Source organism: Hetaerina americana, unplaced genomic scaffold (assembly GCF_022747635.1).
Source record: "Hetaerina americana unplaced genomic scaffold, ioHetAmer1.1.p SCAF_4, whole genome shotgun sequence".
Classification (NCBI taxonomy): Eukaryota; Metazoa; Arthropoda; class Insecta; order Odonata; family Calopterygidae; genus Hetaerina; species Hetaerina americana.
The window spans coordinates 91,791,782-91,800,595 of NW_027286985.1; positions in this window are offsets into that span (position 1 = coordinate 91,791,782).

Consider the following 8,814-nt stretch of genomic DNA (forward strand, 5'->3'; position numbering starts at 1 on the left):
TCATTTTCCCTGTTCACTCAATCAAGGAAAAGGGTTAGGAAATGACCTTTAATCATGGCTTGCGGAGTCCATCTTCCACATTTCACTCTAACAGAATTGGTTTTGTTTCTCGAAAAAGTTTCTTCTCGCCGTTCTTCACAGTGAAGCCGGGGATGAATCCAGCTTTCTTGATAAACTCGGATTCATTTGGAATTAGTTTCCACAGTTTGATTTTCATTGAAACCCAGCTAATTCGCGTTACAGAATGTTTTATCATTAGTCAAAAAGGGAATTTGTAATCTATATGAAATCAGAATTAATTGATTAGCTCAACCGTCTGCTAAAATGACTTAATGTTTTGAAATTAATATTCATCATAGTAACTTTAACTTAAATATTTACAAACAATAATAAGAAAAGTGAAAGCATAACTAAAACCCACGCAATAGTCTTTCCACAAGTTAGTCTAAGGTGACTATTAAAGCTTATGTTTAATAACTTATCCATAAAAGAGAAAACATTTCGCCTAGAATAAAATATTTTGTACTCATAATCAGAAAGTATGTGGATGTAACGGAGGCATCAGTAAAGGAAGTGGTAGATGTAAGAATTAAAATATTATTAGAAAATACAATAGATGGAATGATGGCATACTGGCATAAAAAAACTGTATTTCGGACGAAATACAAAGTCCATGGAGTAGCTAACTGATGTCAACCGAGTATCTAATGTCATTCCATGGTGACGCAATCTCCTCATTCCTCCCCCAATCTAAGTGCGATCCTCCACCTCCTCCCACTCTAATCCAAACTGCCTCTCGATCAAACCTCCAAGCCATCATCTCCCCGCTCTAATCTGTCCCCTGGTGACTACCACCACTTCCATCTGCATACACTTGCACGCCCTGCCCCCTCATCGCATCTCGCCGAATGCTTCGGGGCGACAGTGAGCAAAAGCAATCAACTTCCGACGAAGTGATAACTTCCTAACCAACCAGTCCGCGGTATATATAGAGGGTGTCGAGGAGCCAGGGGATATTCCTCCCCCCCCCCCCTTTACCTCCGATCCCCCGTATAAGCCGTCATGTCCCACCCCATCGTCCCACTCCAACCCTTTAGATGACTATTTCTCTGTAGAGGAGTCGATCAAACCATTTTCCACCCTCCTTCCCACCCCCTGCTCTCCTCAACCTTTCCTCTCCTCAAAATAGCATTCGTGGGCGTAAATAACTCCTTTTCCAATTTCTCCCTTCAAATCTCACCATATCCTTCCTTCTTTCCCGCCCCCCCCCCCCCCCGCTATCATGACCCAACACGACTCCAAGCCCCCTTATCTGAATGAAACCTCTCCCTCGAGTATCTTGCCTTCAAATTCACCAGTCTAAAACCCGGCGATGTATCCGACCGACGCATCGCAAAAAAACTCGCCCCGCGGTCTCGCATTCTAGCTTGGGGAGTGGCCCATTCCACGACGCCCACTCGAACCACTTATACCCCATCTGCGCGCGCGCCATGAAAAATGAATTCACACACAATCCTCCGAGGCACCAAAATGCACTAGAACGCCATTCCGCAACATCCACCCCTCTACCCGCACTCCCCACTAATTTGTCAGAATCGAACCCTGTGCTTTTAATCTCGTCGGATTCCATTTCCGTCGCAGCTCCGCCGACCGAAGCCCTCCTCAGCCAGCGGTGCCCGAGAAAGAGGAGAAGCAGCTACACGCTCCCCTCGCTATGCATAGGAGCCGCAGCCAAACAGACAATAAGTAGCGCACAAACACCCTTGCTTCTCCGCAACACTGCATCACGTACGGGTACATGAGGTTGCGGCAGTTTACGGCGGCGCACTGGTAGCCTCCCATATTCCTGGAGGTGTCTCCGCCTTCGTGCGAGGGAGCACGTTCCCGCCCGCATTCACCAGGGAGGAGGAATCCCTTACGTTGGGATGCCTATTACTTCATTATAACCTCTGCGAAACATGACGGACATGCCAGCCTATATAGGTCGAGCTGTACGAAAACTAACATCCGACTTGTAAATTGTGCTCTTAGTAAGTAATGCGTTTTTGTAAAAAAAGGAAGAATGGAAACCCTAAAAAAGAAAAAAATATTAAAGTTGCAAATTTTTGAAGCCTTAAATCTTATTCATTAATAATGGCAAACAGTTACGCAGTTAAAATCTGTGGACTTCAAAGTTCAGGAGTAATTTTAATGGCCCACATTCGTTGGCAGTTTCATTTGCAGCGAAATTAAAGAATTACAGATAATATCCAAATGAATGCAATGCCAATTTTTCTTATTATTAATCTACTGATCAAGGTTGGTTTTGAATAGACACAAGCTACCAAACGATATAGCGACAATTTACTCGTACCCCCTAACCAAACACTACCTAGCATCCTACTCCTCGTAAATGCCATAAACCAATGACGATTTCCTTCTACTGCTACTAGCTTTAAAATATCACGATTAATGAAACTATTCATAATTATTTATGCATTTAGAACCAGATAATATTATTTTTCAAATACACTAAACTGGTCATTCACATGAATTCTAATCTCAACTATATTATAAAGTACCCACAATTACGGCACTTGCAAGGTTATCCTGTTCAATGGATAAACAGGAAAATGATACGATTTATTAGAGGCATTACATTTCCCGATCCCATATAGCCGCTTCCACAGATAGCAGCGCGAAAACAAACTTTGATGAAGAGGGAAGTTTTAACCGCATGTCAGTCCATGGTAATTTCTCACGAATATGCATATATATATCGTACATGTATTAAAAATCTCAATAAAGTACGGCCCCTCGCACTTTGCGCCCTTACAGAAATATTCCAAATTTCCCCACGTTCATCTCACTCGCTGTTCCGCGGCTCACAGAGGACGCAGAGACTCGAGAGGATTCGTTTTTATTCTTTTTTTTATTTTGTCACTACTTATCGCGGGGCCCCGCAACCTACTTTGCAGGTGTCCCAGCTTCTTGTGAGCCGCAGTCTCCCCTCCTCACAAGCGGGAGTGGTTCGCATTGAGGGGGAAGGGAAGCGGGTGGAACGAGACGTTTCATATTCAAAGCTGTCGGCGACGAAGACAAGTGCGGCTTTGAGATTTTTTGAATGCTTTCTTGTGGAAATCTTTCGGGAATGTGGCAGAGGGTGCACATGGAATGAGGGAAAACGAGGGAATGGGGAGGGCTTAAGGTTCCGACGGGACCACCCCTGAGCATGTCTTCCGTTGTGTGCCTTAAGTTCTGAGGATTTGTCGCAAAGGTCACCGGCGTCGCAGCGCTTTCTTCGACGCAAAAGGCCGGAATTTGAAGGGAGACTTGGCAAGTGACATGCCCCTTTGTCTCTGTAAGAAGGGTAATCCATTAATTTCGAGCCTAGGGACAAATGATAGGCGACCTGCAAATTCAGTCTTCCCAAGGAAGTTTTGGTGTCCTAAGCTAAGGAGATACGATTCGGGGGCAAGTATGTTTTCTTGCACCCGGAGAAATGCTTTAATGCCCCCCGCACACTCAACTCGGACTTTTCCCTCGGGTCTCCGAATGATACACGGTCGCTGCTAGACTGTAAACTTAATTACTTCAAGAAAATTAAACTAGTGGAATAAATTTCTCTTGAGGAGGCCTACGGAAAAGCAAACAGAATCAGTAGTTTAGGCAGGACCAGTACTACAGGGCAGTTTGTTTTATTTATGCAGTCCACCAGAGAATTCTAAAAGAATGAAGTTATATAATGATTCTTGAATATTCGCAAGGAAGGATTTAAATAATAATAGAAATTTCATTTGGACATTGTAGAGAATAGGCTATGGAGATTGGCCAATTGGAAATGAGACTTAATTTAAACCCTTGATAATTAGTATTCATTCCCAAACTATGGCCATGACGGTCATTAATACTACAGTACCATTATAAATATTATCAAAAGTAAAGAAACCTTAAAAACGTAATAGAAGAAAATGAAATTTGATGAAAACCTCTCAGTTTGCATGAAGAATATAAATAGAAACTGTATACAAAAGACAAAGTCTCCAGCTCTTGTACTAAATTTTTATTTTATAGAATTTAATAAACTCAAGCGAGTGCTAAAACAAAATCCCGGTAGGCTAAAACTGGCTATTTAAGCTGAATATTGTTGATGCACTTATACGTAGGTACATGCACATAAAGGTTTTTAAAAGCTGCAGAATAATTTGACTAAATATAGAAATTCGTGGCCTACACGATGAAAAATTATGGCAGGCTGTAATTAGTTGATTAATGACTTCATCATCAAGATTTACTGAGTGTCACCGATTAGACGTAAACTTTTTAAGTCCGATTTTAAACGGGTTAGCGAGAAGTAGATTTGACGAAAGTTATGGTATGATTAAAAATTAATATCCACCAATCGTTTTTCCGCATGCCATTCAAAGACTATAAAATGGTCGACCCAAAAACGAATAGATTTGCATAAATGATTACGCAGGAGAACGATGTTAAATATTTCCATGATCATTTAATGAAAATTACATTAACTCATCTAGTCTAACTTAAATCGATCTAGAAATGGCACAAACCGAACTTAAAAGCTCCCAAATAACAAAATTTAAAAGTTGGTAGCCTTTCATAATAAATTCTCAAATATTCATCTCATATTCCTCCAATTCATTCATTTATTATGTAAAAACGGATTCGGAATTTGAAATTTTTTTGAAATTTTTCCCAAAAGTTAATGAAATTAACAAGCGTCATCAAAAATTAACCCGGAGGCCACAAAATGATATTTAATTAAAGGCATGCAAAAGTTATTCAATGATGGATTCCATTATTTTATTCCGTTTACCAAATTCCACTCCCACCGCTGGGTTGCTCACACTTCTTTGAGAAAATAGATGAGCATACTTGAGAAACAGGGATTAAGCCGACCTTAGGCGACCAATATGCCCGCACAGAAATTCAAGCTCGCGACCATCATACCTCCAGAAATTCATTTTACTGCATCTACACCGCTAATGTTCATTTCAAACACGTGATATCCATGAAAATATCATTAAAATGTGATTTAATTACATTTTCATATGAAGAAAATTGGAATGTGTACGTTTTCATAGAATGCTAAATTTTTAGAGCAAAATGAAAATCGGATCGATGTCTAAATCGGTTCTTTAGATAAATATTGGTTAAAAAACTGGATCAGAAAGTGAATCAGAAAGTTACAGGACATTCCACGGTTGGGTAAAAGAAAGAGATCCTCACTTTATTACTGTAACCTTGTATTAAGTTGTAACTTCCAATTCCCTACTACCAATATTTTAGCATAATACATTAGCGTTCCATTAACGCATTCCCCATTTAACTTTAAAGGAAGCAATTCGAAACACCACGGCAATTACCATATTTTTGCTCTATGAGAAACAGATTGACACAAATCATATCTAAAAGGTTTTCTGCTGCTGTGATATCGAAAAGGTTTTGCTAAATAATTGGAGAGTAAAAAATGTTCAAGGCTTTGATTGTTTTTTACTTTTTTTGCCGGTATCCGGATATTACCCAAAAATCGTCATATGAGATAAAATTAATCATGTGAGGTGAAAGTTGAATATATTTGAAGGATAAATTAAAAAGTATCTGTAACATAATTAAAAATTAATATTTCATAAAGCCTAATTAAATGATTACCTAAAAAGGAAATAGGATATTCTAGTGCTTGCGTGAAATCTCTTCCGGGCGTTAATTCAACCGTGGACCCACTGGAGATGCAACTCCTTTGTCCCTCCCCTATCTATCCATCCGCGAAAGGTCTCTCTCCATCTCACCCCTTTGCCACCGCCCGCCCATCGTTAAAGAGAATAGGTGTCCGTCGCCATGGGCCGGCCCTTAATTATACTCGGGTAACATAGACCCCACACCCAGCGCCCAAAACCGCTGAAGGAATACGGCCTGAGTGAGAAGAGCAGGAAGAGGAGAAGATCTCTCCCCTCACCCCTTCCTCCGCGAGGGTATGGTCCTCAAAATCCCCGAAAACTGACCACCCGCCGCCACCCACTCCACAGACGTACACAGCTTTACCCCATGTGGAGAGACCAGGCAATAAAGGGCACATACCCACACAACCCTTGAGAGAGAGAGAGAGAGAGTGAGGAAAAGGGTTTTTAGAGGGACAGTTCCACACAGATCCATCCCTAAGGCGGCAGCATCCGAGTGAGGGGCGTAGGAGAAGGGTTCGAAAGGGGGATTTGAGGAGAAAGGACATGGAAAGGGTGCGAGAGCCAGCCACCCTTTCACCGTCAGAGACCGCCCTCTCTCTTATTCGATCGGAGAATCTGGCGGCCACCTTAAAAGCAGCTCCAACTTGGTGCGCAATCCCTGGGAGGGTATGTGGGCGGAAGGTGGGAGATGGCTCCGGCGAGTGAAAGCTACACGGAATGAATGGATTTCTAAGGAGGAGAACTAAGCCCGAAGCGGAATATTTGGCGGGAAAGGAATGGAGGGCGGGTGAGCATCGGCGGGAAAACTTGATCCATGTGCATGGGAGTGTCAATGCTTATGTGACCGCCGTGCCTCGAGTGCGATTTGTGAATACTTTTCGACATCCATCAGAATGTTGAAGTCAGAAGAGAAAATTTATTTATCATTTCTGGGGGTAAACCATGAACTCCTCCACCTTCACCCGGGCATCTTAATATCTAGTATCTGGTTTTGATCCTCACCTTCTTCACTCCATACGCACAAGAGCATTTCAAAACGTACGGATGACCGATACCACATTCATCTTCTATCCCCAGCTATGTAGATGGATTAAAATTTATTGCGCATTACAATGAAATGAATAATAATAATGACAATAATTAGCTCGAGTTTTTAATTTTTCTCCAAAAAGCTTATTAACTCACGTGGAGCAATAATCACTGATTAAGTTTAAAGTTATAGGACAATTGTTTAGTAATTAACAACAACGACATAACACTTTATAAAGTGTCACCATTTCGTTAATCTTTTAGAATTTGATAGACAGAAAGGTATTTCTAGTATTGTCAAGCATGAAAGCAGTGAACAAATTGATTTACAAATAAGGATAAATATAACAAAACCGTAAAAAGAGCATGAGAGAAGGCAAAACTTGAGGACAAGAAGAGAAAAGTAAGTTGCCATATTTATTTTTAAATTAAGATGATTTTTTAAATAACAAGTTCCATTTATTCATAGTTTAATAATAATAATAATTATTATTAGGTAATCTGCCGGTTAAGGTAAGTTTTTGGATGGACACAGCTACTAATACATTATAAATTTATCAAAAATATAATAGAAGTTAGCAAATAGATATGCTTATTAACAGAATAGAAGGAAATATTTGAAAGAATATTCTGCGAGGAATAACAAGGGACAAGTATATATGGAGAAAAAGGAAGGATGTAAAATAGGAAATCTAACCGGGGATGAGTAAATTAACAATGATTAGAGAAGAATTGAGGGCTGTATGATATCAATCTTAAGATTAACGTACTCATAGAATGATAGATCAGAAAACGTTTCAAAAGATAAAATTTAATTAACCTACAGGCGCTGCTAAGTAGTAAGATTAGTTTACTGGATATGTGCGAAGGAATCTCAAGGAATAGTTGGAATTGAAAAGAAAATTTGATGTACGGGTGGAATGATTCCTATGCCCTCAAATTTACATCTTCCCTTTCGTTGTAATTAGTCTCAAACAGGTCCGGGATAAATTAAGTACCGCTGCAATACTTATATAAGTTTTGTCCTGCCTCCATTTCTTCTTCGACGGCAGTTTCATTTCCTATTAAAATTAGTCATTCCAAATCAAAGTAACATCTACTCCCCTCAGGACAATGGGTGTTTATCCAGTGGTTGAACCAACTGGTATTGGGTCCTCAAATATGGATAGCAAAAGAAGGAAGCAGCATACGGTAATTGGTTTGAAATTCCGATTGATATCTGATGAAATCGAGAAGGCAGGCTGGGATTCTTCAATTTTCTATACTGGAATAGTTTTAACGGGTGCATGACCACTCATTTTCAACTGAACTCACGAGTTTCGCCAGTAGACCAAACCTGATAGCATTCTCCTATGTGAGTGCCGCCCCTTAACTGACCGGATGCGGAGCCGGAGGCGTCTCTCCCGTAAACGGTCGAAATAATTTTATTTCCTCCCTGGAGTACCGCTCCCTGCTCCCTTTTATAGAGGACTGTGATGATACGTTTCCTGGGATCTCGCATCTCCCCCCCCCCTCTCTATTAAATGCCTCTCGATCCACCCCACTTTCTCCTCCTCTTTGGGAAAAAATGGATTTTCCTCGTGCTCCGCAGCAGGAGCCTCCAGACTGTTTCTAATGGGAGCAGAAGGGGGGAATTCAAAATGGTACAGGGTGTGGGCAAGGAGAGAGGAGGAAAAGGAGAAGAAAGAGGGGCTGTGAAAAGAGATGTCGACGATAGGCCAGCTGTGGGAGTGCCTCTACACGGAGTACATTTTCTCGGGAGCGGCGGCAGTGGTGGAAGGCCAGTGGATGACGCAGCGACGGCGGAGAGCGGCGGAATCAACTGCCACCAGTACCATCCTCTACCGTCGCCCCCATTCTCCGCAGGGGACACATGAGGAGGAACAAAACTTGCCGATTGCCGTAACTCTATTGGACTGAAAGACATTCCTTGTTTTTCACCGCGTTCCATCGCATACGGTCACATTTTTAGTGTTTGAGACGATTGAATGAATATTACAAATAATCAGAGCTTGAAACATACGTAAGAGCTGTAAATACAGGGTTCAAGGAGCGTGAATCCGACGAAATGGGAAAAAAACAACATACACCTAATGTTTAAAAC